Source organism: Nycticebus coucang, chromosome 1 (assembly GCF_027406575.1).
Source record: "Nycticebus coucang isolate mNycCou1 chromosome 1, mNycCou1.pri, whole genome shotgun sequence".
Taxonomy (NCBI): Eukaryota; Metazoa; Chordata; class Mammalia; order Primates; family Lorisidae; genus Nycticebus; species Nycticebus coucang.
In genome coordinates this window covers 7611839-7638500 of record NC_069780.1, presented here as the reverse complement: position 1 = coordinate 7638500, position 26662 = coordinate 7611839, and the positions used below count along the sequence as shown (strand labels likewise).

General features: G+C 43.4%; 1 pseudogene; it reads left to right on the top strand.

Moving 5' to 3' along the window:
* The first annotated feature begins 22285 nt into the window (after positions 1 to 22285).
* On the top strand, positions 22286 to 23083 carry LOC128588134 (dynactin subunit 5-like; annotated as a pseudogene).
* Positions 23084 to 26662: the final 3579 nt, after the last annotated feature.

The window sequence follows — 26662 nt, the reverse complement described above, 5'->3', positions numbered from 1 at the left end:
AGAATGTTTATTGCAGCCCAATTCATAATTGCTAAGTCATGGAAAAAGCCCAAGTGCCCATCAATCCACGAATGGATTAATAAATTGTGGTATATGTACACTATGGAATATTATGCAGCCTTAAAGAAAGATGGAGACTTTACCTCTTTAATGTTTACATGGATGGAGCTGGAACATATTCTTCTTAGTAAAGTATCTCAAGAATAGAGGGGAAAGTATCCAATGTATTCAGCCCTACTACGAAACTAATTTATGGCTTTCATATGAAAGCTATAAACCAGCTATAACCTAAGAATATGGGAAAGGGGGAGAGGAAGGGGACAGAGAGGGGAGGATGGGCGGAGGGAGGGTGATTGGTAGGATTACACCTGCAGTGCTTCTTACAAGGGTACATGTGAAAGTTAGTAAATGTAGAATATAAATGTCTTAACACAATAACTAAGAAAATGCCAGGAAGGCTATGTTAACCAGTGTGATGAAAGTATGTCAAATGGTCTATAAAACCAGTGTATGGTGCCCCATGATCGCATTAATGTACACAGCTATGATTTAATAATAATAAAAATAATAATAATTACTGCTGCACTCCTACCAAACATGGGTCGGTCCACAGAGTAGCTTCTATTGTTTTGTTTCTCAAACAGCAAACAAGTTAGACGAGTAATTTCCAGAAAAGTGTCGTCCAAGACCATTTTTTTCTTGTTCTAACATAACAAGATCTCAGAGAACAGACACCATTTCCCCCCAAAGGAATAAATAAAAAAGGATGTATATTAATAGTATAATTGCACTGAATGTTAACTTAAAACATCATAGCCCTTCAAGTCATATTGTGAACTATCCTTACCCCACACTGGTTATGCCACCTTTCTTCAAAGTGAGAAAGGGTCCCAGGAGGGAAGAATGGGGAAACTGCGGCTAGTCATCTGGGGTGGGATAATCTAGGCAAACTGCCACTCAAGGATAAAGGCAAAAGGCAGTTTTGGACATGCAAGAACTCCGTGTTCCCAAGGGCCCTTCTTAAGACACCTACTGGAGGGCAAACTTCAGCCAACCAGGACGTAGCTACAAACAGGACCAGCAGTTTCCCCTTCCTGTTCCTGTGCCAAAGGAAATCCATGAGGGTAAGTACAGTTCTGAACCTCATCTAAGTAGTATACTCTGCTGCCACCCTGGCAATGGCAGTGACAGCGTCTGTGGTGTCACACTATTCGTGGTATTTTATATTTGTCACAGTCAAGTCTATTCTGACACAGAACAAGAAAATGCTGGGAACAAGAAAATCCCAAATCACAGAGGATGGAAAAATCAGTAAATTATGCAATGTTTCTGTATGACCCTCTGTTCTGGGTTAATGTTTGCATGAAATGATTGCTAAAGTCCTTTTCAATCGTGATAATTGATGATTTTATGGCATTTTGGCATTAAAATACTCAAGACTTTGGACTGGTTGTCACCATTTCTTCCTCAAAACTGCCATCAACAATGAAATTAATTAATGCTGGCAAAGTGCCGTCTTTAAAGCAGAGCAGCTATGTCACAACCCACAAGAAGGAAAAACACTGAAATTTTTCATCCATCCAGCTTCCCAGCCCGCAAATAGAACCACATTATAAAGTCTGACCTTGCCTCGAAGCACCCCGATCCAAGAATCCGTGCAGAAGCCTCGGGATGCATTTCCAGTGGTTTGGGTCAACTTGAGGGTAGGCACTGTGATTCACATCTGGAAAAGACCTGAGCAACCACTGATTACAGAGACACACCGAGTTCCTTTTTGCCTCCCACACCAAGGGTTGTTTGACGTCTGCATTTTCTTCAAGCTCCCAAGCATACCAACCTCCCCTGAGGCTAAACAAGTGGATGGGCTTCTGGGGGGTTCTATCTCACAGAAAAAACTCCCTAGACTCCCTGCCACCAGCTCAGAATCTTCCTGCCTCCTTCCCTTCTGCTAAAGAAAGAGGAGGCCTCTTTTCTGTCCCAGGCTAATCTTTTCCCTGTGCTCTGCCACCATTTCTCCTCAGAACTGCCTTGAGCCACCAGTCGCCTCCTGGGGACCTTGGTTAAGTGATTATCCCTTCTCGGCTGTATCTTCAAGTTCTCTCTGCCGACTTTTCCACACTCAAGGAAACTAGCTCTACCAGTTATGATTTATGCCTTTGAGTAAATCTGGAGTAAATATGACTGCTGGTATGTGCTGATTCTAGTGATAGGTACACGGGAATTTATTATTTTGGGGATGGGCCCTGTGGCTCAGGCCTGTAATCCTAACACTCTGGGAGGCTGACGCAGGTGGATCACTTGTGTTCAGGAGTTCAAGACCAGCCTGAGCAACAGTGAGACCGTGTCTCTGAAACATAGCCGGGTGTTGTGGTGGGTGCCTGTAGTCCCAGGTATTTGGGAGGCTAAGGCAAGAGGATCACTTGTGCCCAGGAGTTTGATGTTGCTGTGAGCTATAATGCCACAGCACTCTACCAGGGGCAAGAAGGTGAGACTATCTCAAAAAAAAAACAAATGCAAGCTAGCATCCATCTGTGGGGATCACACAAAGTCATTGCCTCTCTCTAATTTTCAGAGAGTAAAGGAAGTGTTGAGTCCTATTGACTGAGGTTAAGAAAAAAAGAAAAAGAAAAGTGAATTGGGAGAGGGTTCTGTTTACATTTGGGTAGGGGACTTCCAAACTCCACTTCAGCAGCTGTGAAATGATTTACTTGTAGGTGGCCCAAAAAGCTATCTGGAAATGATTATTTGGAATTTTTAAAACCTTTTCAGCAATTTTACTAAAAACATTATTAGCCATTATAAAAACACAAAGGAGGTCAAAGTTCATCAACTGAATCCTCAGGTATCTTTGGCAACTAGTTAGTAGTCAAGACTGAATCAATTAGAAGATAGTTCACCATTTTATTTTCTACTATTATATTACTCCTGACTTCATAAAAGATAATTGCAGCTATTCTAGGGGGAAAAAAAAACCACTTTACTTTCCCATTTCCAGATCCTCACTGTCCCCATTAGATTTCAATCCATTCTTTCTTCCTTCTGAATTTTCTTGAAATGGAGAGCCTGCCCTCCTGCCCCGTCCAAGGCCACGCGCTCCCCAGGCCGGGACCTCCTGCTCCCCTCCCTCTGGGAGCTTTATACCACATCTTGTCTCTTACCTCCGTCTTCCACTCGGCCTCTCCGTCAGGTGCTGGTGCTGGGTCATTCCCGTAGCATTTGAACACGTCCCCTCAGGGCTCTCCCCACCCACCTCACCTCTTCTCCAGCCCACCCCCAGTTTCCTCTACCATCACCACCAAGCTCCTCAGAAGTTCCTTCGAAAGTTGTTTTAAGAGGTGAGCTTCCACCTTGCTTCCACCTCCTTCTTCCCTCTCGTTCCTCCCCCTCTCCCGTCGCCATCAACCTTGTCGTGTCCTTTATGGGATGAGAACAACTTTTGAAGGGTAAGCAGAAAACAACTTATTCTTCATCATCACTTGGGCTTTTCAGGACGTGGGCAAAATCTTCGACAGAAACATAGATTGTCGGGTTACTCTCAGGTATTAACAAAGAATCTGATTTTTTTAGGTGGCTAAAGTTTTGCTATTAGACTGGACTGGAATTTTTACCTCTAATTCAAACCCAAGCCTCTCCCCAGCTCAGACCTGTCTCAGGCTGAGGAGCTGCAGGGAGGGAAGGACCTGGGCAGCTCTCGCAGTGTTTCCCTCCAAGGCTCCTCCTGTGCTCACGGTGCTTTCTCCTCCCCCAGGATGGATGCACAGAAAATCATCCCTGACTGGAGTGGTTAGGACCTGGCATGGGTGGCTGGGAAGGAGCCTGTGTATTCCATGTCTGAGAAGATGAAGTCCATCTCATGTACGTGCACACATGTTTATAAGTCCCCAAAGATTACGTGTACCCTGTAAAGAGATTTATTTCAAGGAATTGGCTGATGTGGTTGTGAGGGTTGGCAAGTCTGAAAATCTGTCAGGCGGGGCGACAGGCCAGAAACTCTCAGGCAGGTGAGTTTCTTTCTGTGGAAAGAATTTCTTCTTCTTTGGGGAAACCACAATTTGCTTCTAAGGTCTTTCAGCTGATACAATTCAAATGTAGGCGCCTGGGTTATTGAAGATAATCTCGTTAAAAGCCATGTTAACCACTGCTGAAAAATAACTTCACAGCAACACCTAGATGAGTTAGTTAATTAATTGGGTGTTATAGCCCAGCCATGTCGAAACCTAAAACTCTCAGACTCACCAGCCCCATGCGAAGGTAGGTAGGATCGGCACTCAGCACGCGGACAACTCCTAATACATTTTAACCGTCTTTCATACAGCCTCGAGGTAGCCCTCAATGAATGGCAGTAGGGCATTTTTCAACACTATTTTCAAGTAGTGTGTAAATGGTCTAGCTTTAGAGTTTGGGGTATTTGACACACATTATTCTAATCTTTAGAATCTTTTTTCTTTTTCCCCCCCTTTTTTATTTCGAATTAATATGAGGGTACAAATGTTTAGGTTACATTGTTTTCAATTCTAAGGTAAAGTTCAAGTTGTAGTTGAGCCCTTCCCCCAGGGGGCCTGCTGAACACCTCACATTGTGCACATTAGGTGAGATCCCGCCAATCACCCTCCTCCCGCCCCTCCCTTCTCCCTCTTTTCCCCCAACCTTGCTAGATTATTTTGTGTTTGATCCTTCCTGTGAGCGCGTAGTTTTTTATACATTGGTTCCACATCCTTAGAATCTTTTAACAACCCCCTGCAACTTCAAGGGATGCTTCACGGTTTTCTTCTTTAACTTTTCTGTACAAGGGGACCAGGGCTGATCTCTCAGACATTTGGATTCAGCCTCACCTCCATACCTCCAGCAGTGGCCCTCTCCAAGTTACCCCCAGTAAGGTACATCTAAATAAAAAAGACCAGGCTTATTATGCAAATTGTGGTCTAACTTTGCCCCAGCCTACCCTTCTAATCAGAACAAAAAGGCAGAGGAAAGAGAGATTCACCCCTTTTGTTTCCTATCTGCCTGCTTGACCTGGGACATGAGTCTTCTCCCATCGCGCACTGGAGTTCACAACATCAGCTCCCTGGTTCTCAAAACTCTGAACTTAGACCAGAGCCACACCCCCAGCTGTCCTGGGTCTCCCGCTTGCAGATGGCAGATGGTGGGATTTCTCAGGCTGCATTACCATGTGAGCCAATTCCTCATAAGAAATATCTTCCTGTGTGTATAAACTACCGATTCTGCTTCTCTGGAGAACCCTGACTTATGTGGTATCAGTACCGTCCCGAGATCGGGCCCTTAGTATGCCTCTCTATCTGACGGCGGGCTCTCTCACGTCAGAGGTGTTCACCGACAGGCTAGCAACCATGTAGAAGAGGAGAGGAGATGGGATTCAGGCATTTGAGTGCTTTAGAATCACTCGCAAACATTTTCAGTGACTTCATAGGTCTTACTCCATCTCTGCTATTTAACAGCCACTTATAAACGGTGCTCACAATAGCTGCCTTGCCCACTTCACAGGACTGCCTTAAAAGATCCTTGAATTAACGCATGTGGATATAAATTAATAAACTAAAAAGTTAGACAAGTCTTTGCTTAGTTGAAATTTGTTATTATTATCGTCATCAAAATATTCTTTCCAAGTATAAAGGATCTGCTGGCAATCATATGTACCCTTTACCTTCAATATTTCTGTTCAGGGTGCAAGAAGGAATCAAAGTTCCAACCAGAAAGGTGGTTGAAACCAGCACAATGACAGTGTTGTCTACTGAAAGTGAGGTTCACTCCTTTAAGAGAAAGTAGGGAGACAGTTACTTCTACTCTGTGTAGATGGTCTCTTAAGCCCCTAAGGTCATAACCCAAAAGGCAGCCAGTTCTGCCATTTACCACCGTTTTTCTGAGCGAGCTCTGGGATCCTGCTACTTTTACCCATGTCTGCTCTCCATAGTCTCTGGGGCTCAGTAGGATGACAGCTGAATTCGTCACAGGTCCACTGTGAGTAAGAGATCCTGCTGTATTCTGAGGGCTGCATCGGACAAGCAGGAAGCAGTTCCCCCGACCTACTGTGTGCCACCCAGCGTGAGCTTTCTGGTCATTCTCACTGAGTGGCCGTGAGCAAGCCATGTGGCCACGTAACACAGGCTACTCTCCATTCGCCCTTTTAGAGCCAGGCCACGTCCTTCTCTGCCTGCCTATACCTCCGCCAGGCATAGGAACCAAGGTGCCCGCGCCTATGGTGTCTGGACGCCGTAGGCGATGGGAGATTCTGACAGGAGAGCTGAGGGGGAAGCTGGCCCCTTGTCCTTTCCTGCAGGGCCATGATTTGGCAGTAGATGCTCTCCCTGGCTCCGGCTCTTGGAGATTCGACATTAAAAGCTATTTAGACCCTTCGAAGGGGCCATTTTTCCCCCTGCCATAGCTTGGTTGCTAACCACCTCTGCAAGCCTCATTTTCCTCCTCTGTTTTAACATGAAGGTAATAAAAGAACCTACTGCATTCAATAGGAGTAGGATCCTGAGATAAGGCTAGTAAAGTGCTGTTCTTAACACACAGGAGAGACGTGATCCATTTTAGCTGTTATTGTCATTATTATCTCTTGCCAACTGCAGGTAAGCTGAGATGACTTTGGATCACTGTTGACTAGAAATTAATTTGAGAAACTGATGAGCAGATTACAAGCTCAAGTGCTATTGCTTGTGTTTGTCACCACAAATAACCTTTACCTGCCCTCGCATCCTCCTTCCCTGCAGCCTTCCAAGGTCGACTCTTTGTTTCTTTTGGTTTATATGTGACTTCCTTGAGCTGCCATCTGTTACGATGATGTTTTTTTGATTCTAAAAACATGAAGCAATTTAGTAAGTCCTCTAAAAAAAAAATCTGGTGCTGACTGATTCAGGGATTTGAGGTATGGCTGACAGTTTGCAAGGATTTGAAATTTCAGGAAGATGAATGAAAATTCTACAAACTGACTCTGATGCTCTCTCACCCAGGCCAACTTAGATTATCTTGTTCTTCCCAACACTACATCTGAGACCGTGGGTAAGATGAATGGGGAATGGTTGGGAAGATGGATGATATGCAACAAGGGATAAATTAGTGGGATTAAGTTCTAAGTGTCTTTTATTCTCCCTCTCTGGATAGGATACATTTTTTTAAAGTTAAAAAACAGCTCTGGAAAAATAGATCCTACTCTCAAGTCCCCAAATACTGTAAAATTATCAAATGGAGCAGAGTGGCCTTGGTCCAAAAAAGGCATTTTAAAAGCACTAATGATAAACAGACTCCAAACGACTTCATCAATCACCATGGTGGCTGTCACTCTGCTTCCATTTGGACAGACTGTAGTAACTAAATTTAAATACTGCATATGCTGGAGCCCTTTAGAAGCCCTCTCGGATGATGTCACTGAAACCAAAACTCATAACGCTAATTTGGACCCTAACAATATAATCATGAACTCCTTCACGACAACTTTTGGACTTTTGCAATATTTATCAAATTTCAATTAAGTCTATATTCATTAATCAGTCATCTCAAAAAATATTTTTTGAGGGAAGAGCAACGGACATCCCTTGAGCTCTGCCATGTGCTGAGAGCTCTGCCAAGTGCTTCATTTTCCTTGACTCAACAATCCCACAAAATCGGCATTATTATCACCATTTTATAAATAAGGAAACTGAGATTCGAAGCGCTTGGGTAACATAGTGGAGACCATAGTGATAGTAAGTGGCAGAGCTGATACCTGAACCTCTTTTCTCTAGCACCTCAACCACAATGGCTGGCAAGGGGCGGCAGAGTGACCCTAATGCTGTGAGATTACACATCATCACACTTCAGTAAAATAACTCCTGCCCTCAAGAGATTAGTCTTTCCTTCAAGATAAGAACCAGTGAAAGGCTTGTAGGTTTGTAAAACGTGGTTCTGATGTGTCTTGCCCACAGCAACTCTGCCACACCCAGCCCCATCCTCCCAGCGCTGTCTCGCACGCTCCATGTTGAAAATACGTGATGAAGAATCCCTGGGTGCCTTCCTTCCTTGTAGCCTCTGCCCTCTGCTTTAGTCCAATAATCATCGTGACTATTTCAGTTATCATTCATAAACCTAATGTAGCTATCCCTCCTCCATGGAAATATACCACGTGGTTCCACATGGCCTCTGTCCCCCGATGTTCCTCTTGTAATCTCCACACCTACCGTGGGGACAATCTTCACACAGGCTGATGGCTTCCTCAGTCTTCCCACCTGATGGCTCTCTAGTTTCAGGATCTTTCTCAGCCCACAAACAGAGCAGGAAGAAAGTGACAGGTGTTAAAACCCCAAGAGGGACTGCTCAGCCAACAGAGCTGTACGAATTGGCAAATAAATACTCTGACCATATTCCCTAATGGGAAAAACCCGAGACCTGGTCCATACAGTCTCGAGAGGGTTCCTAGCGGCTTTGAGGCCCAGATGTCTGCAGTAGTAACATTCCCACCAATGGAGTTTTTATTGGCGTTCATTCTCTTCATGTTGTGGATTGAGACCTTTGGGCAGCTGACTCTGTTCAGGAGATTTATTGGAAAGTGCTCTCAGGATTAATCTCTGAATAGAAAAAAGAAGGAAGCAGGAGAAAAGTTGGACTGTTATTACAAATAAGCATCGGCTAGCCCCGCATGGAGATCTGTCAAAGTTGTCTGAGTTGGCGTGTAGAAGCCAGGCCTAATGACCCTGCACTGAAAAGTGATTTTCAGATTTTCAGATTCAGCTTCTCATCTCGTAGGTCTCTTCAGTTGAGGACAATATTTAGAGAAGGCTAATGTCTAAGGAGTGTTAGCCAGCACGCCCAGAGCCGGGGGTATAAACCCTTCAGTCATAAAGGGGGATCTGGGCAGCACAGCAGAGCTTCTACTACCATCTACCCCTGGATCCATTCAGATGAACTTCATCTAAGTTCTGGGAAGCCCCTCTACAAGTTCAGGCCAGTTTTCCTGAACTTGAGTTATAAAAAAGGAAAGTCAGAGGAGGGAAGCCCACCTCTAGAGCTGGTGCTCATGGCAAGGGCATAAGTGACACCCACGCTCTCTCCTCTCCTCTCAATCGGGGGAGCTCCCCCCAACTAGCACTTTGACTCGTCACGGCAGCTTATCCCATTCTGCAGCACTCCTAGCCAAGTCACCTTTCCTTCCTCCATTTTTAAATTTTTTTATTTTTTTGAGACAGAGTCTCATTATGTTGCCCTCGGTAGAGTGCTGTAGCATCACAGCTCACAGCAACCTCAAATTCCTGGGCTATTGTGATTCTCTTTCCTCAGTCTCTCAAGTAGCTGGGACTGTAGGCACCCACCACAACACCTAGCTATTTTTTTATTGCAGTTGTCATTGTTTGGCAGGCCCAGGCCAGGCTTGAACCCACCAGCCTCAGTGTATGTGGCTGGCGTCCTAACCACTGAGCTACCGGCACTGAGCCTCCACTTACCTATTTACAAGTGAAATTAGGCAGGGGAACACCAAGAAATGCTGGAGTGAATCCTGTGGGGGCCAGACCAGCGTACTCCTGCAGACCCCATGCATGTGCAGTGGCAGCCGGACCCCCTCACCCCAATGTTCTGCCCACACAGCGACCCTTACTCATCACTTGTCCTGTGGAATGAATAACCTGAAGTTCTCAGGAGGTGCCAAACCTTAAAGCTTAATGATACTCTTTCTGTGTCCCCACATACAAACACTTCACTTGGGGGGAATGAGTGCACCTCACCCACAGGGCCTCGCTAGGGCCTGTTTTGAACACACTCACACTCAGCTGACAACTTTTCACTCGCCCACTGTACTGACTGAAGCAATATTCCCAGAGGAGAACATTCTTTCTCGAGACACCGTGACAGCCCCCCAGGCATTGTGCTTCCTTCTTCATGGCTGGAAATGAGTGACACAATAACTTATGTTTTACTTTGGAGATCCAGAGACCTCTGGGTTTCTGAAAATTTCAAAGATAGGGCTAACTTGTGAATCTGAAAAAGGGGTCAGTTCATCGAGAGAGGAAACAACTGTAAATATGGGCACGTGTATGTATTTATCATCGGAACACCTACGTACGTAAAGCACACATCAACACATCTGAAGGGAGAAATAGATAGCAATACAATGATAGCAAGGATTGCTACACTCCACTTCCAATAATAATGGAAAAATAACAGGGAACACTGGACTTGGACAATACTTTTTTAGACATACGGAGCTAACAGACACATGCAGATCAGCTCATCCAACAGAAACACAACAGACACGGATCGTTCTCTAGGACAGATCATACGGCAGGTCACAAGGCAAGTCTTAACTACTGGGTCAAAGTAGAAATTAAAATGAAATTAAAAGATATCTTGAGACAAGTGAGAATGAAAACACATCATACCAAACTAACGAGACTCAGCAAAAGCAGTTTTAAGAGGGACGTTTAGAGCATTAAACGTATATATTTTAAGAAAGAAAGATCTCAAATAAAGAACTTAACATGACACTAAAAAAGAAAAGCTAAACCCAAAGTTAGAGACCAGCAGAAATAAATAAAAGAGACTAAAAAAAACTACCAATAAAACAAAGAGTTGATTTTTCGAAAAGGTAAACAAGATTGACAAATTGTTAGCTATACTAAAAGACTCAAATAAAATCAGAAATGAAAGAGGAGACAGAGACAGCTTAACTGATAACAGAAGTACAAAGCATCCTAAGAGACTACTATGAACAATTATACGCCGACAAATTGGATACCTAGAGGAAACGGATGAATTCCTACCCTAGAAACATAACTTATAATACCAAGACTCAGTCATCAAGAGATGGAGAATATAAATAGGCTAATAATGAATAAGAAGGTTGAATTAATAATAGAAAATCTTCTACCTAAAAAAAAAGCCCAGGCCCTCAGACTTCATGACAGACTTCTACCAAGCATTTAAAGAACTATATCAATCCTTCTAAAATTCTTCTTAAAAAAAAAAGGCAAAAAAAGGCAATGAATACTTCCAAACTCATCTACAAGGACAGATGAGTCACCCAAATGTCAAAGCCAGACCAGGACACTACAAGAAAAGAAAATTAGAGGTCAATATCCTAGATAAATATAGATGTAAAATCCTCAAAAACACTATTATTGTCAATAAAAATAGAATTAAAAGACACTTGGAGAAAGTGATGGCCCAGACTAAGAGCCATCCAGGAATGGGTCTGCCTTGGGGTCTTTGCTGTGCTGTTGAATCCTGTATCCTGAGACAGTGCGTCCAGATTAGTAAACACTTCATTTCACTTGTGATCTGGCACTTCTGGAATCCCTTCTCGGGCTCTCTCAGACCTGACCTGCAGGTTAACTAGTCCTTCAGGCCCTTGGGGCACCGTTTCCTCCCTTGGCCAGACCAGCACTGTGTTATGAACTCACCTTTCTTAACTACCTGTGGCCAACAGGAGTGGTGGGTCAGCGCCCCAAAAGGAACCTGATGTCTTAGCGGGGTGGGGGACTTGCTACCTCCAACAGCACCATCTACTTCTGCAGGGTCGGGAGCCCAGGAGAGTCTGAGGGTTCAACATTCTCAAGTGCGTTAGCCCAGATGTCCCTATCCCAATTTCTGGGGTCCTTTTCTCTTCCAGTCAGAGCCCTGATTGTGGTATGCAGACCCAGGTAGGTTGAGAGTCCAGTCTTCTCTGGAGCCATGCTACGGTCATGACCTTGTCCTGGACCTGTCCTATAGATTCCCTGCTCTTTGCCAGCAGGAGTGGAGACTTTCTTAATATACCCCGAGGAGGCCTCTGGCTTCAAACCTTGACCTAGTCTGTTCAGACTGCAATAACAAACCGCCATAGACAGGGTGATGGTAAACAAAAGAAAGGTCTGTTTCTCAGTTCTGGAGGGAAGTCCACGACCAGGCACCAGCGGGTTAGCAGCCTGGTGAGGACCTGCTTCCTCACAGAAGACCATCTTCTCACTATAACCTCGCTGAAGGGCTAACCAGCTTTCCAGGCTATTTTTTTTGCCTAAGAATCAGCAAGCAATTTGGCCTACTTCCTCATTCACTTCTATTCTGACATCAGGGATGCTTTTTGTAGTGGTATTATTTGCTCCCTCTTCTCATTTTGACTACCAACATTCAGGGGTAACCCATCACTCTTCACGTGGAGATTTAAATTAAGATACTGATTGGCTCATTTGAACAATCCAAATTTAATTGGTTCTAATACCTTTTTTTTTCTTTTGAGAGGAAAGGGGGGAGAAAAACAGGAGTGATGTCATTTCTTTTTCATGTATTCCACTTAAAGAAACAAGGGCAGGTCATATAGTGGCATATTAATATGTTAGACTTAATCTAGAACCCTTGTAGCTTTTTGATGTGTTTTCTTTCTTTCTTTTTTTTTTTTTTTATTGTTGGAGATTCATTGAGGGTACAATAAGCCAGGTTACACTGATTGCAATTGTTAGGTAAAGTCCCTCTTGCAATCATGTCTTGCCCCCATAAAGTGTGACACACACCAAGGACCCACCCACCTCCCTCCTTCCCTCTTTCTGTTTCCCCCCCATAATCATAATTGTCATTAATTGTCCTCATATCAAAATTGAGTTCATAGGATTCATGCTTCTCCATTCTTATGATGCTTTACTAAGAATGATGTCTTCCACGTCCATCCAGGTTAATACGAAGGATGTAAAGTCTCCATTTTTTTTAATGGCTGAATAGTATTCCATGGTATACATATACCACAGCTTGTTAATCCATTCCTGGGTTGGTGGGCATTTAGGCTGTTTCCACATTTTGGCAATTGTAAATTGAGCTGCAATAAACAGTCTAGTACAAGTGTCCTTATGATAAAAGGATTTCTTTCCTTCTGGGTAGATGCCCAGTAATGGGATTGCAGGATCAAATGGGAGGTCTAGCTTGAGTGCTTTGAGGTTTCTCCATACTTCCTTCCAGAAAGGTTGTACTAGTTTGCAGTCCCACCAGCAGTGTAAAGGTGTTTCCTTCTCTCCACATCCATGCCAGCATCTGCAGTTTTGAGATTTTGTGATGTGGGCCATTCTCACTGGGGTTAGATGATATCTCAGGGTTGTTTTGATTTGCATTTCTCTAATATATAGAGATGATGAACATTTTTTCATGTGTTTGTTAGCCATTCGTCTGTCGTCTTTAGAGAAAGTTCTATTCATGTCTCTTGCCCATTGATATATGGGATTGCTGGCTTTTTTCATGTGGATTAATTTGAGTTGTCTATAGATCCTAGTTACCAAGCTTTTGTCTGATTGAAAATATGCAAATATCCTTTCCCATTGTGTAGGTTGTCTCTTTGCTTTGATTATTGTCTCCTTAGCTGTACAGAAGCTTTTCAGTTTCATGAAGTCCCATTTGTTTATTTTTGTTGTTGTTGCAATTGCCATGGCAGTCTTCTTCATGAAGTCTTTCCCCAGGCCAATATCTTCCAGTGTTTTTCCTATGCTTTCTTGGAGGATTTTTATTGTTTCATGCCTTAAGTTTAAGCCCTTTATCCATCTTGAATCGATTTTTGTGAGTGGGGAAAGGTGTGGGTCCAGTTTCAGTCTTTTACATGTAGACATCCAGTTCTCCCAACACCATTTATTGAATAGGGAGTCTTTCCCCCAAGGTATGTTCTTATTTGGTTTACCAAAGATTAGGTGGTTGTAAAATGTTAGTTTCATTTCTTGGTTTTCAATTCGATTCCAAGTGTCTATGTCTCTGTTTTTGTGTCAGTACCATGCTGTCTTGACCACTATGGCTTTGTAGTACAGACTAAAATTTGGTATGCTGATGCCCCCAGCTTTATTTTTGTTACAGAGAACTGCCTTAGCTATACGGGGTTTTTTCTGGTTCCATACAAAACGCAGAATCATTTTTTCCAAATCTTGAAAGTACGATGTTGGTATTTTGATAGGAATGGCATTGAATAGGTAGATTGCTTTGGGAAGTATAGACATTTTAACAATGTTGATTCTTCCCATCCATGAGCATGGTATGTTCTTCCATTTGTTAATATCCTCTGCTATTTCCTTTCTGAGGATTTCATAGTTTTCTTTATAGAGGTCCTTCACCTCCTTCGTTAGGTATACTCCTAGGTATTTCATTTTCTTTGAGACTATGGTGAAGGGAGTTGTGTCCTTAATTAGCTTCTCATCTTGACTGTTATTGGTGTACACAAAGGCTACTGACTTGTGGACATTGATTTTATATCCTGAAACATTACTGTACTTTTTGATGACTTCTAGGAGTCTTGTGGTTGAGTCTTTGGGGTTCGATAAGTATAAGATCACGTCGTCAGCAAAGAGGGAGACTTTGACCTCCTCTGCTCCTATTTGGATTCCCTTTATTTCCTTGTCTTGCCTAATCGTATTGGCTAGAACTTCCAGCACTACGTTGAATAGTAAAGGTGACAGAGGACAACCTTGTCTGGTTCCAGTTCTAAGACGAAAAGCTTTCAGTTTTGCTCCATTCAGTAAAATATTGGCTGTGGGTTTGTCATAGATAGCTTGAATCAGTTTTAGAAATGTGCCACCTATGCCTATACTCTTCAGTGTTCTAATTAGAAAAGGATGCTGGATTTTATCAAATGCTTTTTCTGCATCTATTGAGAGGATCATGTGATCTTTATTTTTGCCTCTGTTAATATGGTGGATAACGTTTATAGACTTGCGTATGTTAAACCAGCCTTGCATCCCTGGGATGAAGCCTACTTGATCATGATGAATGACTTTTTTTGATGATAAGCTGTAATCTATTGGCTAGGATTTTGTTGAGAATTTTTGCGTCTATGTTCATGAGTGAGATTGGTCTGAAATTCTCCTTTTTGTTTGGGTTTTCTCCTGGTTTTGGTATCAGGGTGATGTTTGCTTCATAGAATGTGTTGGGGAAGATTCCTTCGTCCTCAATTTTTTGGAATAATTTCTGCAGTACAGGAATAAGCTCTTCCTTGAAGGTTTGATAGAATTCTGGAGTGAAGCCATCTGGACCAGGGCATTTTTTGGTTGGAAGCTTTTTTATTGTTTCTTTGATCTCAGTGCTTGAAATTGGTCTGTTCAGGAGCTCTATTTCTTCCTGGCTGAGTCTAGGGAGAGGGTGTGATTCCAAATATTGATCCATTTCTTTCACATTGTCAAATTTCTGGGCATAGAGTTTCTGGTAGTATTCAGAGATGATCTCTTGTATCTCCGTGGGATCAGTTGTTATTTCCCCTTTATCATTTCTGATTGAGGTTACTAGAGATTTTACTTTTCTATTCCTCGTTAGACTGGCCAATGGTTTATCTATTTTATTTATTTTTTCAAAAAAACAACTCCTTGTTTCATTAATTTTCTGAATGATTCTTTTGTTTTCAATTTCATTGATCTCTGATTTGATTTTGGATATTTCTTTTCTTCTACTGAGTTTAGGCTTAGATTGTTCTTCTTTTTCCAATTCCATAAGATCTCTTGTGAGATCGTTGATGCGCTCTCTTTCTGTTTTTCGAATGTAGGCATCTAAAGCGATGAATTTTCCTCTCAAAACTGCTTTTGCAGTATCCCACAGGTTTTGGTAGCTTGTGTCTTCATTGTTGTTATGTTCAAGGAAGTTAATGATTTCCTGTTTTATTTCTTCCTTCACCCATCTGTTATTCAACAGAAGATTGTTTAGTTTCCATGCCTTTGGGTGGGGTCGAGCATTTTTGTTAGAGTTGAGTTCCACCTTTAGTGCCTTATGGTCTGAGAAGATAGAAGGTAAAATTTCAATTCTTTTGATTCTGTTGATATTTGTTTTGTGTCCCAGGATATGATCAATTTTGGAGAATGTTCCATGGGGTGATGAGAAGAATGTATATTCTTTATCTTTGGGATGGAGTGTTCTATATGCGTCTATCAAGCACAGTTGTTCTAGGGTCTCATTTAAGTCTCTTATATCCTTGTTTAATTTCTGTTTAGAGGATCTGTCCAGCTCTGTAAGAGGAGTGTTAAGGTCCCCTGTTATTATGGTATTATCAGATATCATATTGCTCAGACTGAGTAAGGTCTGTTTCAAGAATCTGGGAGCATTGAAATTGGGTGCATAGATATTTAGAATTGAAATGTCTTCTTGTTGTATTTTTCCCTTGACCAATATAAAGTGACCATCTTTGTCTTTTTTGACTTTAGTTGCTTTAAATCCACATGTATCTGAAAATAAGATTGCAACTCCTCTTTTCTTCTGAATTCCATTTGCCTGAAAAATTGTCTTCCAACCCTTGACTCCGAGCTTTAATTTGTCTTTTGAAGCCAGGTGTGTTTCTTGCAGACAGCAAATGGATGGCTTGTGTTTTTTAATCCAGTCAACCAATCTATGTCTCTTCAGTGGGGAATTCAAGCCATTAACATTTATTGAGATAACTGATAAGTGTGGTAGTATTCTATTCATCTTATTTTGTGAGAGTCCATTGCTTAGTTTTATCTTTTGCATCAGTGTGGAGGTTTGGTTCTGTCCTTTAATTTCTGAGTTCTTACTTTGCTGCTGATCCATTGTGGTGGTCAGTGTGCAGAATAGGTTGAAGTATTTCCTGTAGAGCTGGTCTTGTTGTGGCGAATTTCCTCAATGTTTGTATATCCGTAAATGATTTGATTTCTCCTTCAATTTGGAAGCTTAGCTTAGCTTAGCAGGGTAGAGAATTCTGGGCTGGAAATTGTTCTGTTTAAGTAGATTAAAGGTAGATGACCATTGTCTTCTTGCTTGGAAAGTTTCATTAGAGAAGTCTGCAGTCACTCTGATGGATTTGCCCCTGTAGGTCAACTGGCGCTTACTCCTGGCAGCTTGCAGAATCTTTTCTTTTGTCTTGACTTTGGACAGGTTCATCACAATGTGTCTTGGAGAAGCTCGGTTAGAGTTGAGGCGACCTGGGTTCCGATAGCCCTCTGAAAGCAGTGTGTCAGAATCTTTGGTGATATTTGGGAAATTTTCTTTTATAATATTCTCTAGTATGACTTCCATTCCTCTGGGGCATTCTTCTTCCCCTTCTGGAATTCCTATAACTCGTATGTTGGAACGCTTCATAAAGTCCTATAATTCTGACAGTGAACGTTCTGCTCTCTCTCTCTTCTTTTCTGCCTCTTTTACTATCTGAGTTATCTCAAAAACTTTGTCTTCTACCTCTGAAATTCTTTCTTCTGCATGGTCTAACCTGTTGCTGATACTTTCCATTGCATCTTTAAGTTCCCTGATTGACTGTTTCATTTCCTTCAGCTCTGCTATATCCTTTTTATATTCTTCATATAGTTCATCTCTTATTTGATTCTGTTTTTGGATTTCCTTTTGGTTATTTTCCACTTCATTAGCAGTTTCCTTCATTGTTTCCATCATTTCTTTCATTGTTTTCAACATGTGTATTCTAAATTCCCTTTCTGTCATTCCTAACATTTCTGTATAGGTGGAATCCTCTGCAGTAGCTACCTCATGGTCCCTTGGCGGGGTTGTTCTGGACTGGTTCTTCATGTTGCCTGGAGTTTTCTGCTGATTCTTCCTCATGGGTGATTTCTTTTATCTGTTTCCTTGCCCTAATTTTCCTTTCACTTCCTCTTGGTCTTTAAGTTCTTGTGCCTGTGGACTAAGGGTTACAGGACCAGAAGGGTGAGAAGGTTGAAGAGCAAAAAAGGGATGAAAGAAGGGAGGACCGAGTGATAAGGAAAAAAATAGAAAAATAGGGAAAGGAGAGGGGGTGGGTAAAAGGAATATTGACAAAAAGAAGAGAGGCACAGAAAGAGGGAGACAGAGCAATATAGGTGTACAGTAGGGTACTTTGATACAACCTTAAAAAAAAAACCACCTTCTGGGGGTGCCCAGTTGGGTGGTTCCCTTGAGGTCAGCAGCTCTTTGATAACCTGATCAGACACAGTACCCCACCTCCACCAAGTAGAGAGGAAAGACAAAAATGCTATAAATCAAACCAAAACAAGCAAACAGAAAACTTTACGGGATAATATTGGCTGGAAAAAACAAATAATAGCGGTAGAAACACTAACGAAAATGAAGTTCTAATTATTGAAATAGGCAGCAATGGGAAATTATAATTAAACTAGAAAAATTGAGAAAGAAAAAGGATCTGTATGGAAAAGGCTGAACTTAAAAAACAAAACAACAATCCACAACATCAAAATAAACAAATAAAAAAAAAAACACAACCAAAAACAAAGCAGTGTGTATATGTTATTGAATATTGTCTGGGCAACACGTGGTCTTCTGGGGTATGAGATGTTAATCACAGTTCTGATACGACTGGAGGCTGCTAGTTTCTCAAACCCCAGCAGGTAGACACCCTAAATCTCTCTTCAGCCCACTTAAAAGGCACTTTGAACTTGTTCACTTACTGAGCAGAAGCTTTCTCAGGGAAGTGCTTGTTGCTGGAATCACTGCTGAAGTGGCTATCCACTTACCCTGTGTGTCAAAACTGGTCTCCCTCTGCCCCCAAGGGTTAGGGCTGCAAGGTGGCTCAGACCCCGCCCTTAGGCTACTTGGTCGCTGGGTTACCAGCTCCCACCGAATTCCAGCTCTGTGACCCTGAGGGCGGAGCTTGCCGGGGCAGATTGCTCACAATGTCTGCCTGTGACCCAGAGCCAAACACTATTAGCTCCGTCTGGCTCAGCGGCTCAGACTGGGTCCCTAGACAAAGGCCAAAGTTCTCCGCACTCCCGCTCAGGCTCCCCAAGGCAGTTCAGCTGAGTGCCAAGTCCAAAGACACCAAAACAGTTCACAGGTAAGGCCTTTCTGGTTTGCAGTCTGGCTGCTACTGAACTTACAGTTGCGGGTGGGTTTAGACGGATTGAACACACGCGACCACTTGCCGGTTTTCCACTGTTTTAGTCCTCCTCTTGGGGTCCAGAAGTCTCTTGCTGACTGACTCCCTGTATCCTCTCAGGGTTGATGATAGGCAGATCCCACCAGCCAGAGATGCCTGGAGTCCTATATCCCCAGACTCACGGTGCCCAGATGCAAGGAAGCTGTTACTCGGCTGCCATCTTGCTCCGCCCCCGATGTGTTTTATTTCTTATCTCTTTGAATTCCTGTTTGGTTACTTGGCTTCCAATGGAGGTGAACTTAACAATCATACTTGAATATTCCATCTTGACTTTGTAAACTGTGGCTACTTGAAATGAAGTTTATCTGGGGTTGATGGATGAATGGTAGATTTTTGCAATGTCTCAAGGCAACAGGATGTGTATTACTAAACTGTAGATATTCTTAGTACAGTAAATTTATGCTGATAATTTTATTTTGAATAATTTTTATCTTTTTGTTAATATTTTTTCCTTCTATTTTATTGGTTTGCCTCCTGAGCTACCCCTCCTCACCCTCCCTTCTCCCCAGTGTTTCAGTAAATTTAATTTTAGGGTGCCTAGAAATTGCAAGTATGTATCCTTTTTGATTTGTATCTTATTATAATTTACACAAACAACTGGGTTTGTGAACTGTATTACTCCTGGTATCTTTAAAATATTGTGGGTGTTTTAATAAATTTTATATTAATTTTTTGCACTCAAAAAAAAAAAAAGAGCACTGATTCAATTCAGGAAGGCTCCACACTGCAGACCTAATCACCTCCCAAAGCTCTCACCTGCTAACACCATCACCTCGGGGTATGTCAACATATGACTTTGGGAGGACTCAAACATTCAGGCCAGAGCACACTCGTTTTTAAAGGCTGCTCAATCATTTTGTGTCTTCTATCGTCTTTTCACCTAACGCCCTCCAGCACCGTTTTTCTAAGAATTACTATCCCTCATCTTTCTGTAACGTTTGGGGTGTGGCCCGGCTGGTGTATTTTCCTGTACCAGGTGACCATCCCCCCTGCTCACCGGGCTGAGCACTAATTGCAGCCCCGCCTGTGCCAGGGGCTGTGCACGCCCCTTGTGGGACTGGCTGGCAGAATCTCTTTTCCATTTACTTCCTTGAGCAAGTTCTGGCTCCCTGGTAAACTTACTGACAGGCAGATGAGCAAGCAAAAAGTTAATTTAGGAGTGTTTGAAGGATTACCACCTATTGAAAAAGGGAAGCAGGCAGGATTAGGCAGAGGGACAAGGTGACTACCAGACAGTCACAGCAAAGACTCCGTGAGTCCACAGGATGTTCTGAAACCCAGACTGCTACTGGAGTCGACCTGACTTGGGAAGGTGGGGACAGGAGGTTGGACCCTTGTATCAACCAGCCTTGGATGGGGGCTGCTCCCAGGAAGTGGAATGACCTTTGGTGATGGTGATTTTCAGCAATATTCAGATGTTGCCGGTCACAAGCCCAGCAGGTGCCAGGAAAAGTGCTTTGTTCCTGAAAGTGGACCTGGTGAACCACCCCAATCTCTCTGTCACACTGTGTCACTTCCCATCCCTCACGGTGCTGCCCTGATCACCTCTAGCATAAAGTACTTTCACCCCGATTGCTGGATCAAGCTTGGCTTCTGGAGAATGGTGAACTAAGACAGCTCCCCAGGAGGCTAAGCAATTTAACAATAGATGTTGTAGTATTAGATGTAATCATTCCTAGTTCCCACAGCAATAGCTAACACTTGCCGTGTTAGTGGTGATGATTCACACCCTCACTTTATTCACCTCTATGGTGAGGGTGTTCGACTAGTTACTAAGATGCCTTCCAGGGTGGTGCCTGTGGCTCAAGGAGTAGGGTGCCGGTCCCATATGCCGGAGGTGGCGGGTTCAAACCCAGCCCCAGCCAAAAACCAAAAAAAAAAAAAAAAAAGATGCCTTCCAACTCGAATGCTCTACAACCTCATGTTCCGCTCAAACCTACATCACACCGTAAGGTCCCCACCCTCCTTCCTCCTGGGGCCCTGTCCTGCTGGCAGAAGAATGGGCAGGAAGCATGCGCGGCTTAGCTTCACTGCTTCATTTCTTTAAAAGGCCACTTGCTCTGTCACAGCAGACTCGGCAGGGCCCCTCTACAGAGGGGAAGGGGCCCCAGGGGTTTGCAGAGGGCGGGGGGTGGGGGGGGAGCTGCCCTTCCAGACAGTGTGTCGGCAACACACAAAAATGCTGGCACACGTTTCCAGTGACTGGTGGCATTTCGTGGCTGAGGGCTGGGGAGGAAATGTCCCCACTGGGCAGAAGAGTCTCATATCAAGAGTGAAGACGCCAACGGTGTCCTGCGGAGAAGACAGAGGGTTATTCCTGAGCCTGCCCACTTCCCGCCTCCTTACAGGGAAAGTGTCACAGGTACACACAGTCAGCTGTCAGGGGCTTGTGCAGGGAGGAGCACGAACTAGAGGTGACTCCAATTACGGATTTCTGTGGTGGACAAGACACCTGCCTACTTTCTCACCTTCAGTTCCACACACAGGGGCCATCATGAAGACTTGGTTCTGGAGTCCCCTGCACAAATATATTTCATTGTTTTGCTCAAGATTTCAAATGCTTGGCAAGACAAACTCACAACTTTAACAAGTCTTCCCGACTATCTTGGAAAATCCTGTCACAAGCCCAGCAGGTGCCAGGAAAATTAGGAATTTTGCATGTGAATGTTCTTAAATATTTCAATATGCTTAAAATATATTAATTTAATGATTCAGCTTAAAATAACCATTACGTCAGCATGACTCTGAGAAGCCAGGCTCTTTTATGCTTTATAAATACATGAGTTTGATTTATTCCATCGTCTTTGAATTGAAGTCTGAATGATCCTGGCTTATAAAGTCACTTCTCCAGATAAGGAGAGCTCATTAATGTGTGTGACCAAATGCAGTGGTGGGAATAAAGAGATTTAAAGAGGAAGGTTAGAGAGGGGGGTTCAAAGATGACATTGATTTTAACCTCGATGGGCAGTAATGCCAAAATCTACTACTGGATAGAGGGGGAAGGGGGTGGGAAGGGCAGGGGTAGGAATGTAAGGACTGGAAGATGGCTCAGCAGTTGTTTAAATCCCTCTTTTTAAGGGAACTGATACTCAGAATTCAAGTGATTTCTTTTTAATAAGAAACCTTTAAAAAAATCACCTTTTCCCATGTGATGTAGCTGGAGAGTGACACACATATTTCTCCCTGAGTCTCTTCCTTTTAGTATTTCTGTCTCAAAGATGGGCAGGGGGAAGTGGGGTCCTGCTAGAAATCATCCTGGGTGTCTTGCCAGTCCTGGGACACTGAAAAGCAAGTAGGAAAAGCAAATAGGAACTGGCCAGTACTGGAACTCGGAAAAACAAATAGAAAAATTGCTTCCAATACTATGCAGCCTTAAAAAAAAAAAAAAAGATGGAGACTTTAACTCTTTTATGTTTACATGGATGGAGCTGGAACATATTCTTCTTAGTAAAGTATCTCAACAATGGAAGAAAAAGAGACAGACAAACTGACAGTCTGTGACAGGATCCCCAGCTGCGGAAAGGAGGCGGTGGCCATGGAGTTGGGCGAGCTGCTGTACAACAAGTCCGAGTACATCGAGACGGCATCTGGGAACAAAGTTAGTCTCCAGTCAGTGTTGGTGGAAGCCAGAACATCGTTCTTAATGGTAAGACCATTGTGATGAATGACTGTATTATCTGAGGAGATCTGGCAAACGTTAGAGTTGGACGCCACTGTGTTGTGAAGAGTTGTAGTGTCATAAGGCCACCATTCAAGAAATTCAGCAAAGATGTTTCATTTTTTCCATTACATATTGGGGACCATGTCTTTATTGAGGAAGACTGTGTAGTCAACGCAGCTCAGATTGGTTCCTACGTTCATGTTGGCAAGAACTGTGTGATTGGGCGCCGGTGTGTGTTAAAAGACTGCTGCAAAATTCTTGACAATACAGTATTACCTCCAGAAACTGTGGTCCCACCATTCACTGTCTTTTCAGGATGCCCAGGACTCTTCTCAGGGGAGCTCCCGGAATGTACTCAGGAGCTGATGATTGATGTCACCAAGAGCTACTACCAGAAGTTTTTGCCCCTGACACAAGTCTAGTGTCTTTGTCTCAAGTCTTGGATTTGCTTGAGCTCTAAGATGAACTTGGGGACAAAGTGAGCCAGTCAGAATCTACAAAGAGCTCTTGTGTCTTTGACGTGTTCCACTCTTCTTCTTATAAAAACATTCTTGAGAATTGCTCAATCCTTCAAGGCTTTAAGTTCTTAAGAATTTAATAACAGGACAGCTGGAGGAGTTGTCTTCCAACTCCATGGCCACCGCCTCCTTTCCGCAGCTAGGGATCCTGTCACAGACTGTCAGTTTGTCTGTCTCTTTCTCTTCCATTCTTGAGATACTTTACTAAGAAGAATATGTTCCAGCTCCATCCATGTAAACATGAAAGAGGTACTGTCTCCATCTTTTTTTTTTTAAGGCTGCATAGTATTGGAAGCAATTTTTCTATTTGTTTTTCCGAGTTCCAGTACTGGCCAGTTCCTATTTGCTTTTCCTACTTGCTTTTCAGTGTCCCAGGACTGGCAAGACACCCAGGATGATTTCTAGCAGGACCCCACTTCCCCCTGCCCATCTTTGAGACAGAAATACTGAAAGGAAGAGACTCAGGGAGAAATATGTGTGTCACTCTCCAGCTACATCACATGGGAAAAGGTGATTTTTTTTTGTAGAGACAGAGTCTCACTTTATGGCCCTCGGTAGAGTGCCGGGGCGTCACACGGCTCACAGCAACCTCCAACTCCTGGGCTTAAGCGATTCTCTTGCCTCAGCCTCCTGAGTAGCTGGGACTACAGGCGCCCGCCACAACGCCCAGCTATTTTTTTGATTGCAGTTCAGCCGGGGCTGGGTTTGAACCCGCCACCCTTGGTATATGGGGCCGGCGCCTTACCGACTGAGCCACAGGCACCGTCCCCTTGCCTTTATTTTTATTTTATTTATTTATTTACTTATTCATTTATTTATTTATTTTTGAGACAGAGTCCCAAGCTGTCACCCTGGGTAGAGGGCTGTGGCGTCACAGCTCACAGCAACTTCTAACTCTTGGGCTTAAGTGATTCTCTTGCCTCAGCCTCCCAAGTAGCTGGGACTACAAGTGCCTGCCACACACCCCGGCTATTTTTTGTTACAGTTGCCATTGTTGTTTAGCAGGCCCAGGCCGGGTTCGGAACCTGCTACCCTCAGTGTATGCGGCTGGCGCCATAACCACTGTGCTACAGGCGCCGACCCACATCTTGCCTTTAGTGAGAGGCCATGCCATGCCAGCACCTTCACTGTGGGGCGTGGGATGAAGGCTCAATGTCCCAAGGTGGCAGGACACAGCGTTTTTGTTGTCAATTTATAATGACTTTAGCATTCCAAAAAGCCACCCTTAGATTTTGGCCAAGGTTTCCACAAAGTTAGGCAAACTTTCTACTTTTGGCTGGCTGGGTGATTTGATGGAACTCAGGAGTGCAAAGCCAGACACAGGCAGTGGAGGGCGCCAGAACAACGAGGAGACGTCCTCTGTTTTAATCTTCCTTGGAATTTTAGCTTTGCTGGAAAAAAACACCTTCCTCATTCTTCTCATTTGACAAAGTCGCTTACAGGCGACTCTAAGCTCCCTTCCAGTCACTAGGGTTTGGAGCTGGCCGGGAATCTCAGGCCTTTGTGGAAAGTGGAACTACCCATCTTGGCTTTCACACAGCTGTGCCACAGCTGGAGGTGAACCGTGCCAAGCTGCCAAGACACACTCAAAAGTGTCTCTTAAGAAGTACTTAGAAAAAAAATTGGTCTTTCATTGATCCCACAGGGTGGTTGGCTAATAAAGGGAAAGACATAAAAGGTTTCAAAGAATTTTGCTTTTCACAAGCTGGGGAAAAATAATAACTGCAGAGACTTGAACTGAGGTTAGATTAGTTGTGGCAAAGTGAATCCTGTGAAGTCCAATGTCTATCCTCATTGCAACTGAGGTTTTCAGTGAAAAGTGTGCCTCTATAAGAGGTTATCTTAGGTGGCAGAATGTGGGGGCGAGGAGGGTCCTTTAATTAAAAAACAAAACAAAACAAAACAAAACACGAAGAGATGTCCAAATTGGCATTCTTTAAAGTTGCTCCTGGGCAGAGAATCTATACGTTGCAATTAATGATAAAATACACTATAATTTTCAAAGCTAGGCAAATGGCAAGCAAAATTGAAAATGTTCTGTTTTTGTGGACCCCACGATCAGCTTATCAGGGGTTGTCAACCATTCTCTACAACGAATAGAGAGCTCCCTCACTGAGCACACAGTGGCTTGCCTCTCTACGCTGGCTGTTATTTTTACTTTTTAGGAAATGGGAGGTGGAAAGGGCAGACCACACAAATAAAGCAGGTGGAAAGAAGCAAAGCTGAGGCCTGTGAGTCCTTGTTATAAGTGCTTTAGAATTGTTAAAGTCATTACTGAACTGTGGGTCTCAGCAGGACTGAACTCTTGCCAGTGATTTTACATATGAATTGATGCATAAAAGAAAACCAAGTTCACGTTTTTCAGCTTGGCACCTGGTGTCTGATAATGAACTGGTATACAACAGCTTTGCTCAGAACAATTAAATCTCAGCAGACACTGGGCCGCGTTTCTTCCTTTCCTCTCTTTGGTCTCTTACTGGGTTATGTGATGAGCCACAAGCTGGATTTAGGGTTCATCCTCCCAGTTCATTTCCAGGGCTTACTGCGGTATCGTGGTTGGTGAGTTTGTGTTTCCACATTACGCCATTCACCACTGGATGCCAGCAGAGGACTGTGGCTTGAACTTAAAGGGTGGAATGTGAACCTTTCTAGAAAGCCAGAGGAATAACATTAGAAATTCAAGAATAATCCAAATATCCTGGAATTCATAAATCCCAATAATGACTCCAAGGTACATGTAGCTACTCTGAAAATGTTTTAATCTTTAGTTCCCTAAGGATAGATGTTATTTTCATCTAAAAATTTAAGATGAGACTCAGAGAATTTATTTATATTTTAGTGAATCAAAGCAGAACAAATTTTGTTCCAAGGTCTTTGCAGACTTAGCTTGAGAAATTAGGGCCGGCCCTGGAAACTGGCTGCATATTGTCTTTTGACAGTGAGGAAGTAGGGAGAGATGTAAAAGAAAATACATAGGGAAAAAAGCTTCTCACTGTTAGTTGCATGTAAATCATGCCGGAATCTTGTTGAAATGCAGGTTCTGATTCAGATTCTGAATTTCGAACATGCTGTCAAATGTTGTTGGTGGAGGAGGCCATACTTTGTGAAGCAAGACTGGGTTCAGGTGTTTGCAGAAATGATTCACATTATCTACTTGTCTGCAATCCTGGGTCTAACTGAATAGAAAAGGAAGCCAGGACTCTGTATCTGGTATCAATGTGGCCTCTGCCACTGCCCCAGTCTTCAATCTGAACATGGTGTTTCTTGAATCAGCCTCTAGGGCATGCTAATGAACCTCCTTGAAAGAGATGAGTGGCCCTGCCAGGTCGCCCGCCTGGTCTGGGAGGGGCTGGGCTCTGGGTTGGTGGGGAGGGTGTTTGAATGAGGAACAGAAGGGCCCAGGGAGCAGTGGATGTGTCAGAGACGTAGCCAGCGCTATCCTGGAACACCACCCAGAGAAAAGCGGGAAGAATCAGGCCAAGGAAGCCTCATTTGGGATCCTCATCCCTTTCCACAGCCCTTGAGGGCAAAGACTTTTGGGTACTTAAGGATGTGGTCTGCCTGTTAAATTGGGGCTAGGTGGTGGAGAGGGGGCTGTGAGGCCGCAGGGCCCCCACAGCCTGGGGAGCATTCAGAGAATGACCCCCCAACTGCTTCTCCTCATTTCCCAAAACAACATTCCTT